The sequence below is a fragment of the Moschus berezovskii genome, chromosome 7 (genome assembly GCF_049115385.1).
Source record: "Moschus berezovskii isolate FMDL1 chromosome 7, NW_MosBer_1.0, whole genome shotgun sequence".
NCBI classification, from domain to species: domain Eukaryota; kingdom Metazoa; phylum Chordata; class Mammalia; order Artiodactyla; family Moschidae; genus Moschus; species Moschus berezovskii.
In genome coordinates, this window is record NC_142466.1 from 38,524,764 (window position 1) to 38,533,495 (window position 8,732).

Genomic DNA, 8,732 nt, shown 5'->3' on the forward strand with positions numbered 1-8,732 from the left:
TAGAGAAATGCCACTGCCTCTGCTACAACAGTTATCCAGCAGTATCTTGAATTATCATGGCTTAGAAGTCTATCAGAATACCTTTAAAGAAAGCTGAAAATGTTTGCTGATATATAATTACTAAAGCAAATGCTACTGATCTTACAAGTTATATGATAAAGTGGAACAGAAATATATCTGGAGTTGAAATTTGGGACTGGATAGTAGGAACAATTCATTATATGATCACTGCAGTATCCAGGGAAAAAAATTGTCCTCTTTTGCAATTACCCAAGCAAAGGCCAGAATGTCTTCTCTGAAAACCTAACACGACTGCTTGACTGATTATTCAGAATTTCCATGTACTATTCATCAGTTGTATAAGAAAAAAAAAAAAGTGCAAATGATCATAATGATGTAGCTTCAAAGGGGCCTAGAAGGAAAGGGAAAACTAAAATCATTAAACTCCCAAGATCATAATTATAGACCTGATTTTTAAGCAGGGAATTTTCCAGACTTAAAAAAGATTTTTAAAAATCTGACTATGAAAGAAAATAAGGAAGGATAAATATCACTAAGTTCTTTTTTTCACCTCAAATAATCCTTTATAGAATTAAACCTTAAGCATTATTAAAGTATATAAAATGTTCTATTAAATTTGACTGCTTTATATATCTTTATATATCTATAGATTATGACTGAGAAATTGCATTTTAAAATCCTGATGGAAGGGTTGTAAACTATTTCTGCCAGTTCCTTCTTCCTTTTACGTTGTACTGGAGTGGCTTGCCATTGCCTCCTCCGTCCTTTTACGTTCAGAGACCAATTATTTCTCAAAAGGGAGCTAAGCACTTGCAGTAGATACAACTCTGTTAAACTTGGTGTGGGGAAACCGTGTCTGTCAAGATTCTATTAAAAGCAAGTGACATACAAAAGGAGTAAGAAGGATTTTGTGATTGTGCTATTTATTAATGTGTGCAGCAGCATGTGTGTGTGTGTAGGTAGGACTAAGGAAGAGGGAAATGGGCTGGTAACAGTGAGGAGGGGAAAGGACACAGAGAGGTTTACATGACCTCCTCAGGGCTGCTGTTGTAAGAAAGGGGCTTCCCAACTAGAGGGCGCAGCCTCTGTCTACCCTCCGCATTGTGGGGATTGGGGCACAAATAGCTCAGATTCTCTCTAACAACTCACTCTGGTTTCCTGCCAGTATAGCCTTCCATTGGTCAAGTGAAACCGAAAGCCAGAGAGCCAGGTAGCCTGATGATGAATTCAGTCTTCTGGGGCAAGGCATAAAGAGGAGGATTGTGGAAAATATACCTAAGAGGACAAACAGAATATTCAAAACATTTGTGTGAAAGAGATTAATAGGGTAGATATTAAAGCAAACTCATTTATATATTCCTGATATCTATATTTTGTTCGATGAGAGGTACGTGAAGTTATTTTCTTTGAACAGAAATATGAAAATTTCAAAGAGAAAGGATTGAATCTGTAGATCCCCTTATCAAAAATACATAAGGGTTCTGAAGTGTGATTTTTGAGCCATTGCCTGATCGTGATGTAACAGAACCGCATAGGAGATGCCAAGACCGAGAGCCAAGAGCCCTGATGAAACACGAGTCTGTCTGTACTCCATGTCCACTGAGGGAAAGAGGGAAGAAGAGGAGTCAGAATGAGGACCTACAAGAGGCATAATGTTCAAGTCTGGCAGAAAGAATTGGCAGAATAATGGTCAAGGTACCCAGCCTGATGATCTGGGTCTAGATTTTCTATCCCTGCAGCAAGGGCACTTGAAGATTAATTGGCATCAGTCTGGTTGGGAATGGCCATAACTCAGGATTATTCACATGCACATGTTCAGAGGAGAAAATTGGTGATGGATCAAGCAAAGAAGATGAGAGAGATTGGCAGGCAGGCAGAGCTCAGAGGAATCTGGCAAAGGGTAGCGATGAAGGAGGTCTATGACACTGCTGATTGACCAGAGAGAAGTCCATCACAGTGGCTTGATTAATATCATACAGATGGTAGATGCATGAGTAGAAAGTCAATTACGGATCTTTTTGTCTTAAATAAAAATTCTTTCTGTTGTAACATATGGCCTACAGCAAAGAAGAAATAAAGATATCATCAATTAAAATGAACCATTTTTAACAAGTCTGGAAGTTTTTCCTAGCAACTGAATCTTCATCTTTCAACCAAAGCAACAATGTATTTGTAGTGTACAGTTGTACAGAGAGGGATACAATTATAGTAGATCACTTCTTGCAAAGTTAAACACTTTGATGATAGACACAGACGTTTGGTCTTTAAGATGTCTATCTTGCATTAGATTTGTGAGCTAGATATTTTTATACTTTAAGGGAAAATTTTGTGTATTCTAGATAATTGTTTTATTATCACATCTGAAGCTATTTTTTTCCAAATAAATCCCTAATAAATTTCCTAACAAATAAATGAATTTACTGGGCCTATTCCTCAGATATTTTTGTATCATCAGAAAGTTTCGTAGGAGTCACTGATTTTTACTTTTATAGTGAAAATTGAAGAAAAAGTTTACATATTTTAATTTAAAACCAAAATACTTTGGTTGAAAGCTCTACTGTAAAGTTAAATGATGTATAATTTGCAGTGTATTTGAACCTTTGTTTCCCCTTCAAAAAACCTGGGATACTGTTATCTGTTTCACTTGGTTGTTTCCTAGTCCATAAAGTCTTTGAAAGCATTTTGCAATTTGTGGGGGTTTTAGGAAGGTATAATTATTTTCTAAATGTCATTTGCCAGCTATGCCTCAAAGAATATAATGATAATCAAGTCCCTTTTTTAAAACATTGTATATTCCAGGACTTTGTCCTATAGGTATGATGGTGTCACTGGAAGGCTTGATTGCTTTGATAAAATTTGTCATGGTTGATATAAACTAAAAACTAATTCCTTGTACATGCCTGGAGACTCCAATAACCTCTTTTTTTTGCTGATATATGAGATAATATTACTTAAATTGATCACAGAAGAAGATATGCCAGAGTACAGAGAATCCCAAGACAGTGCTGCTTTATCCCTGTTGATCACAATCACATGTTCACCTACACACATTTATCAGTACTAAAAATAGTACAGAAAACATATAAAATCTTGATATTTATGATATTATGATATTATGATGATCTAATATCCAATGGTTCCTAGTTACATTACTTTTTGTTAGCTGGTGCTTATTCACCCAACAGTGATGGGCCATAGTATCAGAGCATTTAGTAATTTTCAACCTCTTCTCTGGCCACATGTAATGTTTTGAGACTGAATCATACTCGTAGTCAATCCTATTGATTAAATCAGCATAATACTTATATGTCTCTTCCAAGTGACTATAGCTTTAACAAATCAAGAAGAAGCCCCTTCCCTGTCTTGTTATAATTTTATGAGTTCATTTATTTATTGTATCATTGTAGCATTTTTTATCTTTCCTATAGAGGTATATTTTCGATGAAAAAAATACACTAACTCAAAATATAAACATGTGAACATTTGCTTTTATGTTATTACTTGTATGCTCTCTTATGATGAAAATCCTGATGTTTTGTTTTTTTCTTCAGAACCAACCTGGTCTTTTATTAAAAATCCAAATCAAGTCCATGTACATTTTCTTCCATATTTTTATAACAATAGAATTGGTTTCATTACAAAATTGGATAAAGTCACATCAATTATTTTTAAATAAATACTTTATTATTATAAAATCTCCATGTAATCATTTGGAAAAAAGCTTTATCAATCTCATGTCCCAACAATTTAATTAATTTACCCTTGAGAAATTGTAGCCCAGGGAGGTTGAATGACTAATTCTAGATCAAACAGTAAGTCAAGAAAAGGGCCAGAACTAAAATTGTGTCTTCTAGGAGAAGGAAATGGCAACCCACTCCAATATTCTTGCCTGGAGAATCCCAGGGATGGGGGAGCCTGGTAGGCTGCCATCTATGGGGTCACACAGAGTCGGACACGACTGAAGAGACTTAGCAGCAGCAGCTGTCATCCAAGTGTCATATTCCAGCTCCCCACCCTAATTCAGAGCTAACTGACACTTCATGTGTACATACAGTAGATGATTGTGATACAATCACTAATTATGTACAGGACCAGGTCCCCCCCAAGTCAGTAGAGTCCCTTGAAAGAGGGACTGTTTGTAGAATTGTAAGAAATGTATGGACTCCGGAGCTAGCCTGCCTACTTTGAAACCTCAGTTGTGCCTTCAGTCACTATAAGACTTCAATAATTTATTCCTCAATCTTCCTGTGGTTTAGTTTCCAAAAATTTAAAATGAAATAATAATATCACTGATTCAGGAATTTTACATAAAGATTGTTTCTTGCAACTGCCTGGCAAATAATAATAGAAAGGCTCATTAAAATGGTGTCCAACAAATAAATAGCTACTGTTATGTTCATCCAGTTTCACATACACAGTGACAAAATTAAAGCTTCAATTAAATATTATAGATATAAAATAGAATTTAAAATAAATTTTTGTTTTTCAAAATTTTCTGTGAGGCAAAATATTGAGTTGAAGATTTAATTCTAAAGGAGGAATAACCTTAGTTGTATTTTATATTAACTGACTCTGTGTTAAGAATTGATATTCAAACATGCTGTGCAATATTTAAAGTTTTCTTGAAGTATAGTTGATTTACAATGTGTTAATTTTTGCTATGGACTTCCCTGGTGGTTCAGATTGTAAAGAATCTGCCTGCAATGCAGGAGAGCTGGGTTTGATCCCTGTGTTGGGAAGGTCTTCTGGAGAAGGGAATGGCTACCCACTCCAGTATTCTTGCCTGGAAAATCCCAGGGACAGAGGAGCCTAATGGGCTACAGTCTGTGGGGTCACAGAGGTGGACGTGACTGAGCAATTTCTGTTATATACCAAGTGATTCAGTTATACATACATCAGTTCAGTTCAGTCGTTCAGTCCTGTCCGACTCTCCACGACCCCATGAATCACAGCATGCCAGGCCTCCCTGTCCATCACCAACTCCCGGAGTTCACTCAAACTCATGTCCACAGAGTATATGTATATATATACGCACATACGTCAAAGAATTGACACTTTTGAACTGTAGTGTTGAAGAAGACTCTTGAGAGTCCCTTGGACTGCAAGGAGATCCAACCAGTCCATCCTAAAGGAGATCAGTCCTGGGTGTTCATTGGTAGGACTGATGTTGAAGCTGAAACTCCAATACTTTGGCCACCTGATGCGAAGAGCTGACTCATTTGAAAAGACCCTGATGCTGGGAAAGATTGAGGGCAGGAGGAGAAGGGGACGACAGAGGATGAGATGGTTGGATGACATCACTGACTCAATGACATGGGTATGGGTGGATTCCTGGAGTTGGTGATGGACAGGGAGGCCTGGCATGCTTCGGTTCATGGGGTTGCAAAGAGTCAGACATGAATGAGCAACTGAACTGACTGACTGACATATATACTTCTTCATATTATTTTCTCCCCCACCACTGGAAAATTATTTTTGATATTCTACCAGCTGTACAATCTGTTTTATTAGGCCTCTTCTTCCTTTGCAATTCAGTCCTTTCAAGTGGTCCCATGAAGGCTTTCTTTCCCTCCACAGTCTGGAAGTGGCCATATCCAAATATGGAGGTGGTGTCAATAAACTTGAGTTCGATCTCCAGGACTTGCTCAGAGTGAGCACTTGCTCCTTGGTTCCGACCACACAGCCTTTGATCATGACAAAGTCATTGGTCACTTCACCGTAGTGGACGAAGCCATCTAGAGGGTTGATGCTCTTGTCAGACAGATCATAATCAGTAGAGGCATTTTTCTTGATCAGTTTGCCGTCCTTGATGAGGCAGCCCTGGCCAGTCTTGTAGATCTTCTTGTTGATCTCAGCGCAGTGATAGTATCCTTTCTGCCCAGCTCAAGCCACAGAGAAGGCCACCCGGGCAGAATGCCATGCCCAGTACAGGCAACTTCACACAACCCTTGGTGGGTCTTATGGGGCAGCTTCTTAGCGTGCCAACGGCTGGTGACCCCTTTGCAGTCTTTGCCCTTGGTCATCCCAGTGACCTCAGTCATTTCATCCTGGCCAAACACTTGGTTCACAGGGACCTGCTGCTCTAGCCTCTCATGGACTCAGTCCAGTTTTTCAGCCACAGTGCCTCCATTCACCTGAATCTCCATGAAGTGGGCCTTCTTCTGGCGCAGAGGAAGTAGGAGCATCTGGGTGAGGGCGATGACATGGATGACCTGGCAATACTTCTTGCTACTGAAGTCCCTCTCAAGTTGCTTCTTGCCATCTACATCCTGCCACTTCTTGCAGTATTTGCTGAAGGCCTTCTTCTTAGATTTATGCCAATTCTTATAGAAGCTCCTTTTGCACTCATCACTGATATGCTCAGCAAAGATGGTCTTAAGGGTCCAGAGGCCTCGGAGTGTTTCCACATAGCCCAGGATGCCCTAGTCAACATGGTGGAGTCTCCACCATGGTCACAGACTCCACAACTTCCTTCTTGTTCACCTTGTACCCTGGCCTATCGACCTCCCTCTCAATGTGGGTCATGCCAGCCTTGTAGCTGAGGAAGGGGGTGAGGTGCAGGGGCTTGGAAGAGTCATCTTTGGGGAAGCTCCTCACTTTCCCACGGTGCCGGCTGCTATGCTTCTGAGGCAGGAAGCCCAGGGACCTGTGCCTGGGAGCAGAGAACTTCCTGTGAGACATCCTGCCTGTTGGAAGCTGCTGGTAGAGCTCATATTATTTTCCATTATGGTTTATCACAGAATATTCAATAGAGTTCCCTGTGCTATATAGTAGGACATCATCGTTTTTCCATTTTATATATAGTACTTTGCATCTGCTAATCCCAAACTCCAATATACCCCTCCCTTACCCCCAACCCCTGATAACCACAAGTCTATTCTCTGTTTCTGTGAGTCTGTTCCATAGATAAGTTCATTTGTGTCTTGTTTTAGATTCCATATGTAAGTGTTATATGTTTCTCTATTTCACTCTATATGATAATCTCTAGGTCCATCCATGTTGCTTCAAATGGCATTATTTCATTCATTTTTATGACTGAATTGTATTCCACTGTGTATATGTACCACATCATTTTTATCCATTCATCTGTCAAAGTTCATTTAAGTTTTGTCTATGTCTTGACTATTGTGAATAGTGCTGCTGTGACCATAGGAGGCTATGTTATCTTTTTAAAATAGAATTTTGTCCAGGAGTGGGCAAAAAATATTTTTTTTTAAATTATGAAAGTATGATAGCACATTTATAGGAGACTTGGGAAACAGAATCAGATTACATATAGTTCCATTATATATTACAATTTTTTAAGTAGATAAAATAAGATTTTTTAGTTGGCGTTTCAATATCAAACTTGCACAAATTAATAGAATGAATATAGAGAGAAGTAGAAGGATATAGTAGACCTGAAAAACACTGTTACCCAATTCAACATAATTAAGATTTATATAATTTTCACACAACAGTAGGGTACAAATTCTATTTAACATTCCATGGATTATAAACTTGGAGACACTGGAGCATATCCAGGGACATAAAACAAGGTGCAAACATTTCACAGTCTAAAGGTATTTCTAGTATTTTGAGAAACCTCCATACTGTTTTCTGTAGTGGCTACATCAGTTTACATTCCCACCAACAGTGTAAGAGGGTTCTGTTTTCTTCACACCCTCTCCAGAATTTATTGTTCATAGATTTTTTTTTTTTTTATGATGGCTCTTCTGACTGGTATGATGTGTTACCTCATCGTATTTTTGTTTTGCATTTATCTAATAATCAGCAATGTTGACCATCTTTTCATGTGCCTGTTAGCCATCTGTATGTCTTCTTTGAAGAAATGTCTACTTATGTCTTCTACCCATTTTTCGATTGGGTTTTTTTTTTTTTATTGTTTCCATTGAGCTGCATGAGCTGTTAATATATTTTGGAGATTAATTCCCTGTTGGTCACATCATTGGCAAATATTTTCTCCCGTTCTGTGGGTTTTCTTTTTCATTTTGTTTATGTTTCTTTTGCTTTGCAAAAGCTTTTGTTTAGTAAGGCCCTATTTGTTTATTTATTTATTTTTCTTTTATTTCTATTCCCTTGGGAGATTGACCTAAGAAAACACTGGTACAATTTATGTCAGAATGTTTTGCCTGTGTCCTCTTCTAGGAGTTTTACAGTATAATTTTCTGCTTAAGTCTTTAAGCTGTTATGAATTTATTTTTGAGTATGGTGTGAGAGTATGTTCTAACTTTTTTGATTCAGATACTTCTGTCTAACTCTCCCAACATCATTTGCTGAAGATACTGTCTTTTTGTCCATTATATATTCTTTTCTCTTTTGTCAAAGATTAATTGACTCTAGGTGTGTGGCCTTATTTCTAGACTCTGTATTCTGTTCCATTGATCCATATGTCTGTTTTTGGGCCAATACCATGCTGTTTTGATTACTGTCACTTTGCAGTATTTTCTGAAGTCTGGGAAGATTTTGCTTTCAGTTTTGTTCCTTTTCCTCAGGATCGCTTTGGCAATTCTGTTTCTTTTATGGTTGCATATAAATTTGGGGATTATTTGTTCTAGTTCTGTGAAACAGGTAATTTGACTGAGGGATCTCAATAAATCTGTAGATTGTTTTGGGTAGTGTGGCCATTTTAAAAATATTATTCCCAGTTTAAAAGCATGGGTTATTGTTCCATTTCTTTGAATAATTTTCAGTTTTCTTTATTAATGATT

The 8,732-nt window shown here is 37.8% G+C and overlaps 1 pseudogene; it reads right to left on the minus strand.

The window, feature by feature from the left end:
• Positions 1 to 1,202: 1,202 nt before the first annotated feature.
• LOC129557117 (large ribosomal subunit protein uL3 pseudogene) lies at positions 1,203 to 6,702 on the minus strand (annotated as a pseudogene).
• Between the last annotated feature and the right edge of the window lie 2,030 nt (positions 6,703 to 8,732).